Source organism: Lepeophtheirus salmonis, chromosome 7, assembly GCF_016086655.4.
Source record: "Lepeophtheirus salmonis chromosome 7, UVic_Lsal_1.4, whole genome shotgun sequence".
Classification (NCBI taxonomy): domain Eukaryota; kingdom Metazoa; phylum Arthropoda; class Copepoda; order Siphonostomatoida; family Caligidae; genus Lepeophtheirus; species Lepeophtheirus salmonis.
The window spans coordinates 35103487-35127342 of NC_052137.2; the positions used below are offsets into that span (position 1 = coordinate 35103487).

At 29.7% G+C, this 23856-nt stretch overlaps 1 long non-coding RNA gene across 1 annotated transcript; it reads right to left on the reverse strand.

The window, feature by feature from the left end:
• Positions 1-19695: 19695 nt before the first annotated feature.
• On the reverse strand, positions 19696-23501 carry LOC121121735 (uncharacterized). Its single transcript, XR_005865554.2, has 2 exons — positions 21924-23501; positions 19696-20374 (listed from the first exon to the last, which is right to left on the reverse strand). It is a non-coding gene; the product is annotated as an uncharacterized lncRNA (long non-coding RNA).
• Positions 23502-23856: the final 355 nt, after the last annotated feature.

The following is a 23856-nucleotide window of genomic DNA, read 5'->3' on the forward strand; positions in this document are numbered from 1 at the left end:
ACAGTACTAAGTGTTGCAATTGCCACAGTATTATTTGGTAGAAAGGGCGGATAGAACCTTAAAAGATGTTTTAATGGGTTGATTGTTGAAAATTAATATAATTTGAGTGATGTAATGAGTATAATCCTCTTTAATATTCGGCTATATACAAGTTACGATTAGGGAGCTTCTTCATCGAATTAAACTAATGATGATATAACTAATTCAATTTTACTTTCATTAAAATATATGTCTGGAGCTAGAGTTGTACAAAATATTACCTGCTGATATAGAGGCGTCCGCAGGAGGTAGGCTGGAGGGGCTATAGCCTCCCCCAAAAAAAAAAAAAAAAAGAAGACGAAAATTAAGGAATTTTTGCTTTTGATGCGAAAATTTATTATCTGATTTTTTTTTCTCAAAAATTGAATATTTGAAATTTAATTTAATTTTTCACTTCTTCTTCCAAAAATTTCATTTTCCGTATATAGATATGGATCTTTTAAATTTTTCTCCAAAAAATTTAATATTTGATTTTTTTTTTTTCAAATTTTTGTACTCAGCTGTGAATTTTTTGAAAAATATTTAATAATTGAAATTTTATTTAAAAAATTTTGTTTTGAACAGTAGCGGATTTTTGAATCTTTTTATTTAAATTTAATTTTTTGAGAATGGCAATAGTTTCTTGAATTTTTTCAAAAAAAAATTAATTTTTGGATTTTCTTTTGAGAAAAATTCCGAAAACCAAAAAATATATTTATATATATCATCCTGCGGACGCCTTCGCGGTATGTTGAATAAACAAAAACAAAAAAATTGGCATGATAACCCTGACAATTTAAAGAATATGCGGGAGAAAATCAGTTTAGCTGTCATAATGTTTTATTAATTTGCTGTGAGTAAGTATGAGAGGAAAGGTATTAAGATAAATCTCACTCCATATCTAGCATGGACATAAACAGGAATTACTCTGCGAGCCACACCCTTTTACCTGTACGGTGTTGTCTGATTCAAGAATGGATCAGCGGTCACGGTCCTCTTCTGGCCTCAGAAACCTAGGAATGACTTTACAATCACTTATGACACTATGAGGGGATCTTTCCTGATTTTTGAATCAGGTGTAGATGTCGTAGACAGTGCTCTTGGCATTTCCCGTGAGCTTGGTGATAGCTACTGCTCCATGGCCTGCACGAAAGAGTTCGGTGATAGTGGATCTTTTGGTTTGCTCCATGACTCGAAGTGTTTATTCTAATAAAAAAATCGGAAGAATATTATAGAGAGGACTGTAACCTCTTAATTGAGACACTCTGATGTGAAATCAGTGTAAGGATACCAGTCTTATTATCAAATAAATTTTGTCCGGATGTATCTAGGCAAATACAGAATTTCAATACAAACCTTACAATCAAGTCATGCATCACATCGAGAAATCATTCCTTAAACCATTCCATTTCCCCTACCAACAATTATATCCACAAAAGGGAAATGTAGAAATTTAAAAATAAAAAATATAGAATAAAACTGATTTTCAATATAATACATCCTAAGTATTTTGATGTATTGTTTCTGAACAAAAATCAGAAACTGTTTTGCTGATTATCATGCTCAAAAAGAATAGTTATTTACTTATGATAATAATAGAAAATGTATTTATTTTGATTTAAATATAGAAAATGTTTATTTTTTAGGAAATACTTATAAGAATGAAAAATACTTTTTTTTCGTAAAATTATTTGTTGGCCTTTTGCCCCTTCAGCACAATAGGGACCCCAAAAATATCCCGCAAACCTAGATATTCAATATTTGCAAATTTAAAAAAAATTATTTTGTTTATTCTTCGAGTAAAAAATACCAAAAAGTTAGATGAAAATACCATCAGAGACATTAAGGTTTCGCAAGGATAAATAACTAGTAACTCAAATGGATGTTGTAATAATCCCAAATTGAAATATTATAAAATGCTAGTACGTTAAAAAAAAAACTAAAAGAAACAGCAAATTAAAGTGGCCAACCTTTCAATTTGAAGAATGTTTGGTCGAAGAGCAGCTTAACTGTCATGACTCTTAATTAAATTAGCTGTGAGCAGCTATGTACAAACACCACTCCGTATCTAGTAACTATATAGGCAGGAATTACTCGGATGACGATTTTCAATTCTACTCCAAGTCAAACAAGGACTTACTCTACAACTCCCCAACAAATCATGAGTAATACTCTTGGCATTTCATACTTGTGTTAAATTTATGCATCTTTTGAAGAATAAAGCAATAAAAAACACACTTCAGATTGCAACACATATTGAACACGTTAAGATCACATTTTATACAACTCTTGCTTAAACAATTGAAGAAGGAAATCTGAGGTTATTTTTTAGTCTCACATTGAAAAATCAACCCCCCTGCACCCCACCTGGTGAATTCGTTCTATATTGTTTTTATAAAATCTGAATAAATATGTAGTAAGTGTACCGATTTCACTTATGGGTCATTTCACTTGATGTTATTACTTGATTTTTTTTTAAATTGATTAGAATACAACTTTGTTTTGAAATTATTATCCATCTTTGATCAACTCAAAAAGGAAACTTTCAATCTGTAACTCAATCCAGTTTGTAATTTACAGTTCTTTTTTTTAAACAAATTTTATCCAAAATCGTCTTATGAAACGATGTATGTTGGCATTATAGTTTTAAAAAATAATACCTTAGACGAGTGCGTTTTTAATTGATCCGAAGCTTTTATAATTACTATTGAAATACAAAAGGAGCACTCATTTTATACAAATTGATTCAAAAAAATAAATTTATGTTCGAGCGCAGAATCTAAAACTTATCACAGTTTTTTTTTTAGTCATCTGAATTATTAAACATCAGGGGGTTATAGTAATTCGGGACAATTATCATTTTTACCCTTAAAAAATCGTCAAAATAACAGAAAGATAAATGAAACTTATGTAAAAGGGTTTTTTTTATTATTAAGAAGTGTTTTTCATCATCTTGATTATTCTTTGCATTATCAGAGTTACAACATCACTTTTCGGTTTCTTTTTTTTAACATAAATATATGAGGGTTTCATGTTTTACAAATATAATTGTCACTGTATCTCGTTTATTATCACTTATTTACTGATCATTAGGATTTAAAATTGTCCAAATCATCTTGAGCATATGTATATTTACAAAAAGTAAAAGTTGGTAGTCTGCAAGATATTAGTGCTCTTATTAATCGCTTCTCCTTATTTTGAAAATTTTCAAATATAATAGCATGCAAGGATTTTCTTTTCCTGTTGTAAATATTATTTAACTCCTGAGGAGTGAACTTCCATTCCTACTTCATTCAATTCTTTTTTACACTTGATTGAACATTCGTGTGTGTTCATAAAAGACAGAGACTTACTTACCTTGAGGATTTGTCCTTTTTGCAATCAGATAAGAATTGAGGATCGACAATTTAATAATTCTTTCTAATGTATTTGTTTATTCCCATCTCTCTCTTCGTTGTTGTCACAGCTGCTTGTAGCTGATCCAATAAAACGTAATGATGGCTTAAGCAGCTCTCCTTCAAAATATTTATTTAGTTATTTTCAGAGTTACCGTGTTGATTTTCGGTATTTTTTTTTATTCATGCCCAAAATGTACAAAATATTTTATTAACTCTACGCTACTTACTCCAAAAAACTTTATACATAATTTTTTCTCATGGAGTAAACCATTCTCGAGAATTGAAAGAAAATATATTGAGACATTATCCTTCCTTCTGGGATAAATATTATTTCAAGTCCCAGAAATGAGGTTTGACATGACAAAGCTAAAGTGGTGTTTATCACTTTATAAAAGAACAAGCAATCTAAGCTAGGGTTTAAATTTTGAAGTTGTTTATTTTTGTAGGGTGTTATTGGAAATGGCATGATCTACCTATTTACATTATACTTACATATGCATTGCTTACTTAAATCTATATTGTGGCGTATATTTTTATTCTATGTATTCATTCCAAAATTGTGTTATATTTATAAAGAAATAACAAACAAAAACTGATACCTAACTTTAGAATATAAAATTTTCGATTCAAGCGTAAGTTTAGCTATTTTTTTTAAATAGTTCTTGAAGAAAAATGTAGAATCCAAATCTCTAAGGCTAACTTTGACTAAGTCTTTTTATTAAAAAAATATTTGGTTCTTATTTAAATACCATTATTGCTTTTAAAGGGGTATTTATTGAAACATTTCACTTCAACTTGATTATCTAATGCTGATGAATTGGCAAGGGATAAAATGAGAATACACAGTTTATACTAACAGGAAGAGATAGGGATAATTCTGAGTCATAAGCTTATAAAATATGGACTCCATTGCAAGTAAAGTCGCAAGTCTTGAGTCCCTATTTTCAAGGCGTGTGAATCGACATAGTCTCACAATGATAAATTTGCAGCTAGAAAATAAAAGTTAAGACTCAATAATTTATATAATTTTTTTTTCTGAATTTGAAAAATTAGGTAAAGTCCTGTAAAATGAAATGGACTCACATACAATACTTGCTTTGCTATCAACTTTAAGCGTAGGGGAAGGTGAGGTAAGTTGATACACGTTTTAATTTTTACATCCTCAAAAAGTTCAGAACAGTTCAGAATTTTGGCTAATATTTTGCAACTTGGAAGCCAAAAAGAGTTACCTAAAAAAATGTAACCATGCATATATATGATATTCTTTCTTATTTTTTCAATAATATAAAATATAAAAATTGGCAAATGTATCAACGTACCTCAGGGTAGAGGTAAGTTGATACATGTAATTGAATAACTGACTAAGATAAGAAACAATTAAGAAAAATCAACATAATGATCATATGACAATTATCAAGTCTATTCAAATGTTTTCCATAAATACACTATCACGGTTTTATGAAGACAATAATAATTTTATTCATATTACTTTCCAAATACACAATATTTCATTTAGCTCATAGATAATAATCATAATTTAAATAATCCTTTTTATGCATATTTTGGTGGTGTTTTTGTGAGAATATAACATGATTCTTTGCAACGTCTATTTTTGGATGGTCTTTGTAGCTGGAATAATACTTTAGGAGAGACTTCACTTATAGTTGACAATTTGTCATTTTGTATACAACTAAAAGAATTTTCTGAAGAGATGGACAGTAAAGATGCGTAACTCTTGGTTGGCATTTTATATTGAGAAGCTACGTAATCCGATTCTTCGAAAATATCATAGTTTCAGGGGAATATACCCATGTTTCTAAAGGTTGATACAATATTAGTAGGGATTAAAGCTTGAAGTATTGGCTGGCTTGTAAGCTGAACCAACTCATAGATTGAGGCCATTTTTCCTGGATTGGATCGTTGGTAGGCGTCCGTGCTACGATTTAAGTATTTTTTAAGTGGACCATAGCAGCTAACATCCAGTGGCTGTAGTCTATGCGTACTATGAGAAAGGAAGATCAAAATAACAATTCCAGACCCCTAACAGAATGTCACAGCTTCAATAGAAATATGGGAACAGTGATTATCTAGAATTAAAAGGATAGGATCTGGATTTGAGCATCTAGCATGCTAGATAAAATGAGGTAGATATTCTTTAGCAAAGAGGTCAGAGTTAAATGTTGATTCAAGTATTTATTTGCCCCTTACAAAGTGTATCAACTTGACCCAACCCTATGCCATTTAGTTTAAAAGTAATCAAGAAGTAAACAGAAAAAAAAATGCTCAAATTTAATTATTCAATTATTCACTAATGTCTAATGAACAATTCCAACAGGTGAAAATTAATAAGATAACCATTTAAGACATAGATATGAACCAAAAACTGTAGTGACATCAAATATGCAAATTTGACAAATATATAAAATTTGATTCTGAAATTTTGTCAATTTTACTGAATCTTCTTATAAATTAAATGAGAAGTTAAAATAGTGTCCCCATCAATATGTTAAAAGAAAGCTCTTACTTTTTTATAGTTCTCTCACATTCAGTGGTGTATCAACTTAGCCGGGGTGGTGACTTGCCCCACCTTCCCTTATATATTTTGGTTAGTAGAAGTATTTGGTTGGAGCTACATATATATATATATATATACATGTAAATATATTGTACATACCTATATATGCCATGAATCATAGATATAAGAAAATGATACATTTATATAAATCTGATTTCCTTAAAAAGATCTAATTAAATATATATTATAATATAATGAACATAAGTATTACAAAAAAATAGTGAAAAATTATAAATTATAATTTGTAGACAAGGAAATGAAATGAATAAATATTTAATCTTTAAATATATATCCAGTCGTTAAGAGGCAGTCAAGTTCTTTGGATCACTTTTATCTGAATCAAGGGTGTGCTTCTTTTTCTTCAGAGATGTCTCTTAATATACTCTAGTCCAATTCAAATAATTTTTCTGGGCCTTCCCTTAATCCGAATTGTGAGTTAAGGAAGTGAGCTCCATATTTAATTTTTGGTTAATTTAGTTTATTTTTTGAAGTTTTCTTTTTCCTTATCTCTTCCATTCGGGGATTTGGGTCTGGAAAGTGAGAATCCTTTGTAATAGCGACTCGACATCAAGTCTTCCTTTTTGTTCATATTTCATCTAATAAGAGAGGAAGAAATCTTTATGGTTTCATATAAAACTTTTCAGTTAGAATATCAAATTAACAAAAAAATGTATATCTATAATACATTTATAAATGTGTTTGACTTGATGGGGTCTGAAGTCATTTTTGTTTATAAAATTATCTACATGAATTCGTCATTTTTACACAAGATCCAACTTTTAATTAACTCTTACATACCTATAAGCTCGAAATTAAAATTCCAAAATTTAAGAACTGTCAAATTTTATGAATAATAGAATTAGATGTTTAAGTCAAATATCTACTCTGCTGTTCTGAAAAAACATGTGTATTAAAAAGAGGATTTTGAATTATACAATCTTTAATTCTTGGTAATTTTAATATAATATGAATTCTAAGGCCTTATGAATGGTGACTGTTTAACACTATTCCAAAATATATAGGGATGGTCACTTACCATATAACTATTACCAAAATAAAATGTATAGTGGCGCTGTTGCAACGGTATATTGCGGCGAATATTATCAGTAGATCAGTGAGGGCAACTTTTTATATTTATATTTTTGTTTGTCAAACCCCCTTCCAAAAAATTAGAATGTAGCCTGGCCCAGCTTTCAATTACTTTCGTTTGTGTGCATCACCATTAATGACTGCCCAATTTTGTTAATGTTAAATACATATTAATGAACTTACATCTATGGAAATAGACTACAGTCTCTAAAAACAAATAGGCCTTACACTAATAAATGTGTATATTATTCTTGAGTTGGCCTTGTGTGCGTATGTTTTTGTTTTTTGTTTTGTTTTTTGTTAGAATATAAAATAAGCAATTTTCACCAGATCATTAAACCATATATTTAAAACAATGCGGAATTCTATTAAAAGCTACAACAAAAACAAAAAATTTCCAACTTTCATCATAAAATAAAAAGTAATGAGATACAAGTATGTATATTGTATAGCCATATGTACTCGTATGTACATTAATATCTAATTCAATATGATACATTAATGTTCTACTCAAACACTTTTTCCTTGAATGGCGTCATATTTGACCTTGACGGAATTTAATAGCAAATCAGGAATAATATATTTCAAATATAATTGAAATAACTGTAACTAGAATGTGTGCTCAGTAGTTTACTAACATCCAATTTATATCAGTTTTCTAAAACTAAACATTCATTTCTACTGTATGTTATTAGCCAAAAGTCTACAATGTTCAACTGTTTTTGATAATCTGAGTGACTACAACGTTGGACTTTATGCTGTATAAGAAGTTTCTTTATATTACCTACAAAAGGACACTCAGTTGAGTTTTGTATCTAATTTTTCCCCAAGTAATGGTACTTTTAACGTATTGTGTGAACTTAACCTCTCATAATATAGTGGTTTCTTATTGTTCAGATAAATAATCTTATTGTAAAGCTCTATCAAAATTTGCTTGTAATTTTTCAAGTAATCCAGCTAAAAACAGACGAGTCACGGGCGTCTGCAGGATAAAATGTATACCGGGTCCAGCAAAATGGATGTACCACTTCTATATAGTAATTTTTCGGAGTATAATGATTGTAATTCGTAAATTTCCGATGTTTCAACCGACAACTGACTTTTTAAGCTTTCGAATGAGCTATTGCAATCGCCTTGATCATTTCTGTAAACGAAAATGGAAGCAAAAATAAACTAGATTGTTGTTTTGACTTGCGCCGGCCATATCACACTTGAAATTGTCAAGATTATTAGAATCGAGAGACACGCCGTCTACAGGGTCAGAAAGATCATGAAAGAGGGAAAAAACTTTAAAATCAAGCCCATTAGTGGAGGACCGGCCAAAATCACCTGTTAAGTGGCCAAGGCAGCATTTGTGGCCAAGAGTTGTCTTGTGTTTTACCTGTTGTCAATCAAATATTTTAACAAAGAACATTTTACAATATTACAAACCTTTTTAACTTGGGAGTAACACCTGGAATAAAAATCTCAAAAGAAGAAGATCCTTCCAACGAGGAACTGCGAACGTATTTATAACGGCTGTTTTACATATTTGTATTTAATAAAACAGTAGTATGCCGTTACATTAGGATAAATATTTTTTTTTAAAAAACTTTAAAAAAGCTAGACAAACAAACGGAGGGATTACATAACTTTTGTTCAACAGTGTTAGTTGGCGGTAAAAAGTAAATTTTAGTGTTGAGACTTGATTCAGGATTATTTTTTTCGGTCTCAATATAAGGCCCAACTATATTTGGTACAATCTATGGACCCATTTTCTCCCTATTTTGATTTATGAGTTTTATAAATATGACTTATGCAACATATTTGACTTTATATACAGTTATTGTACAGATGTTTCATTGATATGAAACACAACTGACGTCATAAAGGATTAATCTATAGAATCAGTCTAGACTGAATATTAAATGAGATATATATAGACAAATTGTTTTAAAACACCAATATAGTCCTAATTTTTCTTTGATACAAGTTCACACAGAACTTCTTTAACGGCCTCAAACTATTTGAAAATGCTAGAAACTGAATTTATTTGAATAACTTAATTAGTTCGGTGCATTAAAAAGGATACAGTCTCAGAAAGATACAGGATTTTCACTCAAACCCTAAGACAAATATTAGCCCTAAATGATTAAGACATCGTCTGGATTTTCTGAATTTAGAATTATTGTACCTTTCTAAGAATAAAAATGTGAACTTTTAAATAGACAGATTAAAGTGGAAGATTTTAGACTTTTTTAAATAGATATTTTTGTGTGTTTGTTCAGAAATTGAGGAATATTTTTTATTCAATGTAACCGAGGGACTGTTTTGGCTTATGTTTACATAATAAATGAACGATTTTCTTTTTATAAGCTATAAAATTTTATTTATAATTTTTCAATAATATTTAGTTTTTGCAACTTTGTTGATGAGGGAATAGAATTACAAGAATGGAAGATAATAAAGAGTATTATTTGGTACACTATAGTGTTACTGGAGCACTGATGTATTTAAAAACAGTACTATGAGGTGCTGCAACATAACTTTGTATATATAAATTGAGTTGCAATCAAACTCTAGAATTAGTTGCAAAAATTGTGTTTTTTATATCTTTCAAATATAAGAAAACTCTGAATATAATCAGCTTTTCATCATAAAAATCGCAGTTACTTATATTCGGATTTGACTGTATATATATTTTTCAATATATGTAGTGCATCAATATAAATAAAATCTTGAAGAAAAACCAATACTAGAGATCTCGGGGTTGCTTACCAGACTATCCAGGGAACTATAAAAAAAGTGGGTAGAAAGAGCCTTGTGAGGGTAGAGAGGCCACTTTTGACACCAGTAATGAAAGAAACCCATCTCCTCCATACAAGACTCTTTTGAATGTCTTTTTGAATGAGTTTTTTGTACTTTTTTTTGACAATTTAGCCGCCTCCTCCTAGAGCTCTGATACTAACCCCCTCGACTACAACTTCTGGAGTACATGTTGAGGGTAAGGCCTGCAGTGTCTGTAATTTAAACAAACGAGGCCCTCAATCCACTGTCAGCCAGTACTGGGGCGACGTGACAAAGGACTATATCTGCAGCAGGTGCCAGGCCTTTGTTCCACCACCTGGAAACCATCATTGCCAATAAGGGTTGCTACATTAATGACTAAGAGAGCTCAGACACACATCTACTTGTACTAATATTTTTATTATAAATAGTAATAGGCTTATATTTACTCCATGGTACCCTTTCAAATAAAATCTGGCAATGCTCCATTCTTTAAAAGTCTAAATTTTAGTTTTTGATATTTAAGAGCAATTTATATCAATATTTATTATTTGTTAAAATAAATTTATTAAAATTTGTCGAAGAATACAAATTTATTCAATTCAAACTCAATTTTAAGAAAAATCCTACAAGCTTGATTTTGTATTGACAAGCCACAATTATGTTAACAATAAACGTCGGATACAAATATTGTTTTTGCTAAACTAAACTACTTTCAACTATTCAACAGAATAAGAAAAAATCATAGGTAACAAACTACTCCATTGAGAATCTATACCAATAAACGAGAATTTTATATAAAAAATAAAAATTATTTTGAAGTTGTAGTTATTCCTGTAATATAAATAAATATTATTTTACAAATATATTCTTCCGGGCAAGATATATTAAACGAATTTTACATAATATGTAAATTTGATTTGATTTTTGAAAGCTATATTTCATTTGATATTGACTTATTTTTCATAAATACAAAAGTTTTTTATAAAAGCAAACAACAGAAAATTCTTCAAATTTAAAACTACATATATATATATATATACAAAACAATCCAAACTGCTTTTGAAATGGTATACAAATTCAACAATTTTGTCATAATTTAAAATAAATATTAATTTGTATGGTTTGTATTGTACAGGTGGAAGACTCAAAAATTAGAAAATTTAAAAAGCCATTTTCACTCCTACGTATTTTTATTTTTTGCCATTTTCATGGCCAACTTTTGAAGCAAAAGTTGGAAATTCTACAATTTTCTACACTTTTTATACAATATGATCCCGTCCAATATGAATGATGGATTCAATAGGGGAACGAACAGAATCACAGTTGGCCTAAAAAAAGTCCAAAAACAAGTTGTTCCACTCCTCCGTGATCACTAATTTCTAGGCATCGACATTCGGGTGTGAAGTACTTTTGCCTTACCCTCCAAAACTCACCAAACAACAAAGTCCAGGGAGTTCACGTCGGGTGAAGACGAAGGCAGCCATGATCCCCCTCCAGAAATGCTGCACCTTCTTGGACGTGTGTGCGGGGGCGCCGTTTTCTGTAAACATATAGTTGTCCCTGGGGAACGTGCTCTTCAACCATGGCAATACATGATACCTGAGGACCTTGTAGTAGACGTCCGTTTTGACTTTCTTGATGGTCTTGAAAAGTAGGGTGGCATTTTGCTGCAGTCGGACGCCACGACGCTGAGCTCTTGATTCAACCAAGAAGTAATCATTTCTCCTGTTCAGAACAGCGTCCACTTGTCGACTTGTGCGCGTTTTGCTTGTTGCTCTGATATTATTGATCGCATCAAAAACAAAACAAACATCAAAATGTAGCTTTTTGTCAGTTCTTTCGAATGGTGACAAGTGCAAAATTGTCAGACATTTAAAACTGATGCTGGACGGCCTCGAAGAAGATTCTAATTTTTGAGTCCTCCCCCTGTAGTACTGATTGATTTTGGATAGGATTTTTGTTTAAAAAAATTATATTTTACTCAAAGACAAAAATTTCAATGTATCCAACTATTTTTTTTTTTTTTTAATTACGCTCAGTCTGCCTTTTCTCAATAGTGAAACCCAAGATGGGCATAATAACATTGATATAATTGTATGAGAATAATCAAAGAAGCTAACCTTGAATGATATTCCATCTTCAAAACTACAACGATAGATATCTATTCCGTCAACACAAAAGCAAACCAGAATTATTTTCTAAACATTGAATGTGGATTACAATTAGGTGTGTCTGAAGATGCTGGGTTGGAGGGGGTGTAGCTTCTCGATCCCATATTAAGGATTTTTTCCTATTTACCAAAAAATTTAATATTTCAAATTTAATTTTTTAAATTTTTTTCGATAAAATTTAATTTTTTGAGAATGGCTGTAGATTTCTGAATTTTTTTCCAAAAAAAATTAATTTATTGCGAATGGCTGTAGATTTCGGAATTTTTTTTCAAAAAAATTTAATTTTTCGTGAATAGCTTTGTATCTTGGAAATTTTTTGAGCATGGCTATAGATTTCTGAATTTTTTTTTCCAAAAATTTAATTTTTTGTAAATAGCCGCAAAATTTTGAAATGTTTTTTGAAATTATATTAAAATTTAATTTCTTGTTTTTTTTTCAAAAAAAATATCTAAATCCAAGCCTTCGGACGCCACTCAATTTTGTATTCTTCCACGAGCTATTGTTTATTTCCATCAACAATTTATTTTTATTGCCCCTTTGGGAATGCCGTAAATTACATTTAAATTAGTCAAAATTGATAGTCACAATAAAATAATGATAAATTGTTAATATTATTTGAATAGCGATATCGGGGGCAATACAGTTAGCTTAAATAAAAGAAAAGCTCTGACATATAGAAACAATTGTTGTATATCATAACTCAGTACACAAATTTGAATACAAAGCCTATAATTGACTCGAATATGTTTATGAAATATTGGGGTGTATGCATACATATAAGAAGTAAAATAGTAAAGTAGGATTTTCACTTTTTATTGATTATTGTTCAAGATTGTTTTTATCTTGACGCACCATACATACTTTAAGTATATTTTTAAAGTAACTTCGTCTTTAGAATCATGTTATCATTAGGTATTTACAATTGGTAACAAATAATGTATGAAGGCTCAAAAGTACAAATAATATTCAAATACTACAAAATACTAACAATTGTGAATGCCAATCAACAGATTCAAAAATCACTCTATCAGTTGTGTTTTTTTTAAAAAAAGCTTTTCTTTTGAAATCCTAAAAATTATTTAGTCATTACTCATCAATTCATCAATTCCACTTTGAGTCCAGTCCACTTACATATAAATAGTGATGAATATTATATTTCCCCCCTCCTCGTAAACTAAAAAAAAAAGAAACCAAAAATTAAATTGGTAACCTTGACAATTTGAAGAATGTTTTGGGAGAAAAGAGCTTAGCTGTCATGAACATTTATTAGATTAGCTGTGATGAGTCCTGAAATAGTTGGGAAGAAACTAAACACAAATGTGACAAATCCAACTCTGTAAACAAGAAGAATATGGGCAAGAGTTACTCCGATGTATATCCTTAATTCAAATCCGAGTCCAACGAGGACTTCCACCTATAACTTCCAAACAAGTCTGCAGTATTACTTTGCTTCTTTCATAAGCATACGCAAATATTCAATCCGACTCCGTGTCTATCAATGAGTGGTTTGACTGGGGTATTAACTATTCAATATTAATTCATTATCTTACTTTGTATTTATCAAGGATGAACAGTTTGTCCAATGTTTAAATTAGATGAAAACGACTCGGTGTGGATTATTGGTGTTTTGTCCTATAATGGTAATTCATTAAATAATTTTTGTGGATATTATTAAAATGCAAGAAGGACTTGCATTTTCTTGCTAATTTATCCACTAATAAAGAATACTTCAATATGAATACTCTAAAAGAACATAAACCAAAGATAATGTCTTATCCTGATAAAATTTTTAAATTTAATAAAAAGAGAAAAAGAAATATCATTCAAACCCAGAGGGACACGAGTGGCCCCATAATTGTAAACTGTCATAACTTTTGCATTTTTCATCAAATCGTAGAGAAATTTTGAAATAATTATTCATTATACTAGACTGATATTAAATCAGCAATAAAAAAATTAAATGAAAAAGATAAGATAGGTAGAATGTTATTTTATCGAATTCCAAAAAATGACATAGTTTTGGAGACTTATATAGCACAAACATAAAGATCTATGATAAAAAGTTTTTTATAAGATTTAGAGGTCTACTTTTACTCTTTCTAATATTTTAAAAATATATACAATATCATGAAAAATAGTCAACGACGAATGAATGAATATAAGGGAGATCATTGTCCCGTCGATGCGAAAGGGTGAAAATAAAAACACTATCATATATGATATGACTTTTTTTTTTTAGAATTCAGGTGATCTAAAACAATTCACTATTACGACAAGCTCTTCAATTCATTTAAATAATATATTAACGTTATGGATTAAAACAATGATGAAATCTAAAAAGAAAAATATTTTTTGAAGAATGATCCACTTTTGTCATAAATAATGTTTATTCAACAAAATTTGAATCCGATCCAGGTAACAATTGAAGCATTAAAAGAGAAATTGTCACTACTCCCAAGTGTAACTAGCGTTGAAAATATATGGCAAGATATTCACCTTGAATCTTTCAAAAATAAATGTTAAGAAGGAATAGAGAAAGACAAGGGATACATACATCAAATTGAGAGAATGGACATCTGAAACCATCAATCACGATAGCGAGTTTTAATGATGATAACAACTTTAGAAAATAAAAAAATACTGTTCAAGTTAACAACAACACAAACTCGCGCCAAAAAAAATGCTTAGGGCATACGAACCTAATAATTGCCTTCATATTTTAAATTGTAGGATGGATTGAAATGTCAAAAAGTATTAGTTATACTTTCTAATATTATTTATTTTATCTTTTTTCTTTAAATGATCAAGAGGTTTAGGTTCTTTAGACTAGGCATACAAAATATGTCATTCATACTTACTCTTGAGAAAAATACTTCATGCTTGCTCATATGCATTCGTTCATCCACCAAGGAAAGATTGAGTGTTTTGAAACATTAAGAGTTATGTAAATAATTTCATTATTTTAATTTTAATACGTTAATATTTTGTATAAAAGTTATTCATAAATAGGTTTATGTATACTATTTAAAATATAAAAAATTATAAATATCTAGGTATATATATAACATGTGGCCTGTCATCAAATATTCGTTAAAGTGGACATTTATGAAAGTTCCCAAATTAGTTGTTGAATAGAGGGTTATACTTTTTAGAACTTTTGTTCCCCAAAATTATTTTCGATTATACGGATATTCGTTAAAGTGGACATTTATGAAAGTCCCAAATTAGTTGTTGAATAGAGGGTTATACAAAATATATATTATATTGTGTTATAATGATGATCTGTGTTTAAGGCAAATACATCTACTACATAATTTTCGCCATTGTGGATTTTTGCCACGTTGTATTATTATCCCTTTTAAAAATCATTGTTTATAGCAGATTCAAAGGTCAAGTAAGATAAATACAAGATATCATCATGTTTATATAATTTTAATTGATCAAAAATAGATTCTCTTTATAATACTAACTTAATAAAGAAATATTCCAGATTGCGGCCCATTACTTTTATGCGTTTGTATGTTTAAAAAAGTACAAAAAAGTAAATCTAAATTCCGTCTTGGAAATAAAACTTTAAAAAAAAAAAATAGAAAATATCAATTTTGACATTTGTTGTGTGTCAACATAAAAACAATCTTAAACAAAAATGAAGAAAAGGAAAAATGTCTAGGTTATATTTTTACTTCTAAAGCAGGGTACAACCTCTATATAACAACCAACATGATTTTTTTAAACGGATTTTCTCCTAAACTAATCATCCAATTATAATAAAAATCAATGTCAAATGAACAATGAATAAATAAAATTATTATAACTTAATATCATCCCCTTTGGCGTCAATAAAGGGCTCGACTCGACCAAGAAAATAGGAACAAATCTTGATTACAGTCTCATTTAGCAGGTTCCAGAATTATAACGCTGATCCCGGACGCCATCTCGGATTTGTCGTTGAAAAAGGAACTATTGTTAGGTCACTCAACTGCACCCTATACAAAGAATCTGACAAACAAATCAATATTTTCTTTGGAGTGCGTCATGGGGCAGAGTCTTGCTATCCCCTCCAGGCTCTTCCACTTCCTTCCGGCCTTGCCAGACAAAAGACCTGTCCTGATTTAAGAAGTTTGTCATCCCAACATTTTCTCGTCCGGCGTGGATCACAAAAAGGCCTTTCCTAAGATTGTGTAATAAATGCTAATTCGATCAACTTCATTATTTGAGACTGACGCTGCATAGTACTGGTCATCTGCCAAAACAACAAACAACATCCCTAATGTACATGTGCAGCCATTGCAAGTGCTCAAAGTATGTTGTTAAACAACGGCTGCACATTGTATACTTGTACATACATCCTAATATTTCATAGTCATATTTAAATCAATTAAAGGCCTTGTATTCAAATTTTATGCGATGAATGTGCATATTAAAAAATATTATCAATAGTTTAAAACCTTTATTTGGTTTAAGAGACTCATGCTGGCCCCGTACGGCTCCTTTCAAACACATCAAGTCTGTTAATGTCTTATTCTTTTATTGTTAAAATCAATTAAATGCTATTTTAATTATAATCTTTGGAGGATCCAAAAAATTGATCAGAACAATTTATTGATGGAAATTGGGGATAATTTATCAAAGAATAAAAATATAATTGACACGTAATTTTAAGAAAAATAATTCTAGCTTGCTTTTTATTGATGGGCTGCAAATGAAAAACAAATTGGGATTCAATTTTTTTTAAATTTCGAATGAAAAATAATAGACTAAATTGATTCATTTTAAATTCACTAATTATAATTTATGTATTGTTTTATAACAAAATCTAAACATATATAAGCGTGCATTCATTTGAGCAACATTTTTTACAAAGGGGATCGATCATCTTAGCAACATTCATTTTTGCAAGTATTCATTTGGCCATGCTTCATTTCAGCGAAATTTTCAAAAATTAAATTATATAAGATAATTTATGACAATATTTTACTTCATTACTGAACGCCCACCAGAGTAGTGTTGAAAATAAATCAAATAGGAGAAGTATGGATGGAACATTTTGGGATAGATTAATAAGCAACACATATGGATTTTCATTTAATCCCATCAGTGTATTAGCTGATTTTGATCGAAACACTATATCTAGAGCTAAGGATGTTTCCCTTTGATGAGTATAAGAACAGAATATGATTAACCCAGAACAAATAACTCTGTAAAGTCTAGACACATGGTTTTCAAGTCTTCCATGCAGTGCCTACACCCTTCACTTTGGAAGCTTCTCTAAACGATCATTAAGGAAAATGGCTTACAAGAAGTTGTCTCCTAACAAATTATATCAGAATCAGTTCCTTTGCCGAAAAAAAAATATAAAAAGATAAATGATGCACTAAATGATTTAATTCAAAATATAAATAATATACCTATTCTTGATTTTTAGGTGGATGCACACTAAATATAAAATTGAATGCATAATTTGAAAATTGAATTTGTTTTAAATTATTTTAATATATAATACCCCAAAAGTTGAAGGTAAATATCCAGAGTCGTCACTTACAAGGCGGTGGTGGGAAGGAGGGGGGCACTACTTGAAAGGATAAATGACTAAACGAATAAAATGTGTATTATTATTGGCGAGATCTCTCTACATCAGTGGTTGTTAACCTGGGTTCGATCAAACCATATGGGCTCGGTGAGTCAGTCTCAGGAGTTCGGTGGAGGTCAAAACAAAACATGATTTTTAATGACACCCTCTACTTGACCAATTAAGAAGGGTTTGGTTAATATTAATATGAAACTAATGGGGTTCAGTACCTCCAACAAGATTAAGAAACAATTGTTCTGCATATTAAAAAGGTCAAGATGGGTACGTACAAAATACAAGATTGGTAAAAGTATTATAAATTCAAGTTGTAACTAATACTAATATGCTATGATAGACATATATCCTAGTAAAAATACATCACACCCGACCTATCTGCTATTACTGCTTAATATTAGACTTTGAACCATTAAATGTTTTTTGTTGCATACATAAAACACACCAACAAAACGCCTATTTGATATTTTTTTTTAAATAGTCAATTAAAGAAAATCATAATTCGGCACAATAACTTAACTATCATCCACGAAGGATCAAGATTTTTCCAAAAGTTACGAAGGTATTAAAAAATTTAAAATACATAGATCATTCCAACTGGTGTTTCACAGGTTTCCGATTCATATTCTTAATGAGACAATTTCAAAAGTTTTATGCATTTAACATTAATGATAGAGATAATCTATAGTTTATCTATAGTCCTTTAAGAATCCTGAATATATATATATATATATATTTAATGAAGCTAGCAGAGTAATGAAAGAGCACCCAAAAGGATCCGTCCCAACATCCGTGAAGCCTTCTCCTAAAAACAAAACAAAATATAAGTAATATATTTTTGAATCAAGTCAAAAATGGTTCATAAACCAATGGTTTACTATCAAAACAATGGAGAACGAAAATGATCGGAGAATTTTCATCCTTTTTAAAATATATTTTTCCAAGAGGACCCATCGATCGAAGTATTTGAATCCTATCACACTCAAAATGTATTTTATATTCATCCCTCTACATAAGCTTACGGATTAGTGGCGAAATCAGATAAGAGTCTTAGTTGCTCCGTCCAGACTTCTCCTGTTTGATTTTGGACACTACTCTGGTGGGTGTTGAGTGATGACATAAAATAAAGTCGTAATTTATCTTATAATATTTAGTATATGAAAATGTCACTGAATTGACAAACGCTGAACTGAAGCTCGGCCAAATTAATACTTGCTCAAATGTATGTTTCTAAAATTACTCTCTCTGTCATAAAAGTTGCTCAAATGCACGGACACGATATATATATATATATAGTATTATATTGCTTTCCACGTGTACTTTGCTAAAATGTATAACCAAAATGATCCAATTTAAGTCAATTACATAATAAACATCTTAAATATCCATTTTTAGTATTTTATGACTTCAAAAATGTTGGAAAATCCAATGTTTTATCGTTCATTTCTTCCCTGCTTGTATTTATAATTTAATTTAAAAATACAAAATAATAACTTTTATGGATATCTTATTAACAAATAATTTTTTCAGATATTAATTTAACAAATATTGATGTAAAGAAAATTTTAGATATAACTAACATCTAGATTAAGGACATTTTTTTTAAATTACTTTTTATCAATTGTAATATATCATCTCTGTACTTATTTCAACGTTTGCCAAAATTCACTACAGATCTAAATGAAACACAAATTTATCAAAAATTTCATAAAACAGATTTCAATTTTTTTAGACCTCAAAATATTTACAAACTTGTATTATGTATCAAATACCGAGACTAGTACGGAACTTATAAATTATAAATTTTACCTCAACCTCGTTAAATATATATTACGGAGAAAAAATCATTAACATAAAATAATACATTAAGCGTTTTCCATGGCCGTCAGCCTTGTTAATTTAGGCCATTTTGGGGACTTAAACAAACAAGTTTTATAACAATGAAACCCCTTTTTAATTAATATTAAGAAAAAAAGTCCACTATTGCATGTCAAAATATATACCTACTGTTATATTTATGGCTAGTAGAGATAAGTATTATGATATTAGAGTCCTTTCCCATGGACTATCCCCAAAATGACTCAACAACGATAGTTTAAAATTATTTATTTAATGCTTCTGAACAGGAGGTAAGATCAACACTAAAAAGATTAAAGAAGAAAAACATAGTAAAATACGTAAAGTACTAAGAGCGTAATGGAGCGTGTCTCCCCAGTATCCATTTGAATTTGCGTTTGTCAAATAATTTGCACCCCACAGGTATGCTTTCACAAACAGAGTCTTTTCAAGGGCGGAATTTAGACTTGAATGAGGCAAGAGAAGACAAGGCAGTGGTTTTGCATGTGCTACATGCGCCATACGAAGTTACTGATGTCGTCATCAATGCCAGGGCACCATATCAATATGAATAACAGCCTTCATTTTCACCAAACCACAATGATACAAATGAAGCTCATTCAGGAATTTTGCTCGGAGAGAGAAGGGTACCCCAAAGCGAATTCCCAAAAACAGCAAACCATTTCTAAGAGAGAAGACAAAACTTTTTGAGAGATAGGTTTTGTGATTAGTCTGGGCTGATTTCTTTCACTTCTACGGATCCAGTTTGCCCTTTATGACAGAGACCTTCTTCCTCCCTAACGTTTTGGATTTTGCTGATGGTGGTCCTGGAGGTGCTCAACGTCAAGGAGTGCACGAATGGAAATTCAACAATCACTTTCAATTGTAATTTTTTCAACTTGTACGTAAGATAGACAGCTCAGGGTTGTTTTCCCTATAACAAATTGTTTTTGCTTTATTATATCGGAATATGAATTAATTTCCATCACTCAAACTTAATTAACTATTGAGTTAGTAAGTGTTTACTTTTCAATGGACCACCAGATATATAAAATGCATTACATTGTACATTGATTATTTTCTATGAAATGTATCACAAGGCACCATATGAAAATCACTTGCCCATGAAATTGTCGTTTATGAAATAAGTATTCTAGGTAGGTTAGTTTAGAGTGCAATGTTCAAATTCATTTTTTATTTTTGTTACTAAATATTTCATCAAAATCTGGATTTAATAAAAAAAGGTTAGTGTACATATATACCTAGAGTAAAATTAACTAAATACAAGAAGAGATTGTGAACATGTAATGTAGCAATTTATTAGGCCTCAAAGTGATTGGTCTCGGATTTTGTATCACCGGAGTTTATTAAGTTTCTAGAAATTTAGGTATTTGTTCTTATATTTTATTTTATGCAATCAGAAAAGGGGAGGGGGGAATAGAACTTTATTTTATTCTACTACATTTGTAGCTAGGGAATTCTTAGTACACGAAGTACTCGTATTTAGAGAAATAAATGTATTTATTATGATCTTAAAAAAGATTGACACAAAGTTTACCATCCTGATAACTTTACATTAGGTAAAAATCGAACATATTTTTTATTCATTCCCAAGGCTTGTTAAGTCTGTCTTCCATAAAAATTGTTTTTTTTAAGGTTCAGCGTTTAAGAAGAGTTTCAAAAGCTTACAAATACATATGTATTTTTTAAATGTTCCTTTGATGGATGAGATATAATTGCACTGATTAAATATAAGTAGGGCTGGGCATCGAGGGAGTGCAAGAAAAACGTGCGAGCAGGACATATGCTACTATTGATTAAAATATGATTTTGGATAGAATATCACGTGATTCTGCTATAGATATGAGAATTTTCTAAATTTCAAGAAACACTAGAACAAATATTATAAAAGTAGTCGAAATTTTCAAATTCAGGAATACTTTATTTACTTCGTGAAACTCATAAAAACTTTCATATTTATATATTATAGATTTAAATTTTTTAAATGTATTTCGTTTAAAGGGGTATATGATATGTTATTCAATAAATAATCAAAAACTAATGGCTAACACATTAGCCGTAGCCGTAGATTCATAGTAAATTGATAAGTTAAAGTATTATAACGTATCTTTGTGATATTAAGTTTGAAAAAGTCTGGATAAAATAAAGTAAAAACTATAAGCTATTTTTCAAAAATATATAAATTAGAAATTTTAATAGAAGTTATACATAGAAAATCAAACAAATTAATAATGACAAATGATACGATACAGAAGTTAGTAATATTAAATATTACAAATGGATTCAACAAATTATTGGCAAAAAATGTAAATTATATATATTTTTTAACACAGAAATGAATATACTAATTATTAATAGAAATAAAATCCGTCTACATCCTATCATACTTCAAATACACAAGAAATACTTATAATTATCTTTAATAAATGACACATCTAGATGTTCAAATCCATGGAGCATACCCAAGTGTTAACCCGAAGAAACAGATGTTAGACAAACACCTTGTAAACCATTTGCAGCTAAGACTCCCTTTGAGACCATTCAGGCAGTCGTTATTTGTTATTGGTAAATCCAGATACAACTTAACTTACAACTGCGAAAATGAGGGTCTGTATTTTTGATAAGACGAAAAATACGAAAACTCTTCAGATATGTTCTCCAATAGATAGAACCAAAACTAGATCGAGGAAATCGAAGAAAGATACTTCTAACTTGATCATTCATCACAAAAGAGCAGATTTGACTGCTTACTTGCGACGCAGATTCCAGCATTGCAACATTGAAAAGATCCATTAACAATGAGTAGGGAATTTCAATATGTTAAATATAAATAGTATCTACTTAACTTGAATATGTACAAAGTACAGTATTAAAATAAATATTAATTATTACGAAGTATGATGTGTTTATCGTTACATTGAAATAGTGAACATTATTCAAACAATATATTCAAGTATTATAACGTATTTTTATAATAGCAAGTTAAATAAGTATGGGTAAATAAAAAAAACAACAATAATATTAATTATAACTAGAAGTTATAAGCAAAGAATCGGACAAATTCAAAAGGACAAATGATACGATTTAGAAGTTATTAATATAAAATAAGACAAGTATATATTCAACAAATTATTAGCGAAACTCCACAGATGCAAAATGAAATGAGACATTTTGATACTGAAATAAAAATATACTTATTAGCAGAAAAGAATATGCAATGGCAATGAGACAAAACGATCAAGAAAAGAGAGGCACAATATCTTTAGGAGTCAAGAATTATCTTCTACTTGTTTCTCAATCACAAAAGACATTTAATTAAAGACATCAAGAATCAAGGTTATATAGGTAATTATTTATATAGATTATACAAACTCCAACTTATAAATTAAATTGTGACTGAGATATGTTATTTCTGCGTTATATACGTATCAATGATATATATGCGTATCAAAGAAACTGAAGGATTCTTATCAAAGAAATATATTTCTTAGAGTAAAAGATGAAGTAGAGTTGACTTAACCCATATCTTCCGAACGTCAGTTTAAACTGACAGCCCTTTTTATGTGTGGTATGTGAAACTTTCTTGTAAAATCAATTGATTTAGATGTAATCTATTAACATATATGAATGTATGTTTTTCGAAAAAAAAATAATAATCTAAAAAATATCTGAAAATTACTAATTCTATATTCCTTTATTGAATTGTTCCTTAGTCTATGTTTCAACAGCCCCAGAACTCTTGTAAGTTGATATATTTTATAAATAGTGCTAAAAATTAATTGAATTCACTATATTCTATCAGTATTAAACGGAAAAATATCCGTTTTCATATTTCATTTCTATAAAAATCCAAATTTTTGAACGTCAGTTTAAGCTTACGCTGGGAACAGGAGGCTAGGTGTTTTTGTGTAATTGAAATGACAAATTATTAACTCTCGACTTTTCTTCTTCATCCTTCATCTAAGAAACGTAAATGAAAGAGTACTTTATCAATAATAAGTATGGTAACGTGTTATCGTATCAAGTATAGATTTAGTTTGAGAAAAGAAGACTGTTTTCAGTATTCAATATTTGGATGAGTTATCAGATAATGAAGATTTGGTTGTAAAAAATCAGAACATAACCGAAGTTTATACTGAGCCTCCAATAAATGTTAATAAATGTAACAGTGACGTTGATTCTGGTGATGAAAAAGATCCAAGTATTGTTAGCGTAAGTGGAAATCAGCTCCTATCTCCCGCATCCTTCGTAGTGAAAGGAGTAAGAAAAGGAGGCATTGATGTTGAGCAAAATCATAAAAAAAAATATCCCGAAGTACAATTTTTCAAGCTCATTGTTAAAGAAGCGAAGAGCTATAAAAAATTTGGAAAATCGAAACAATCCGACAAATAAAAG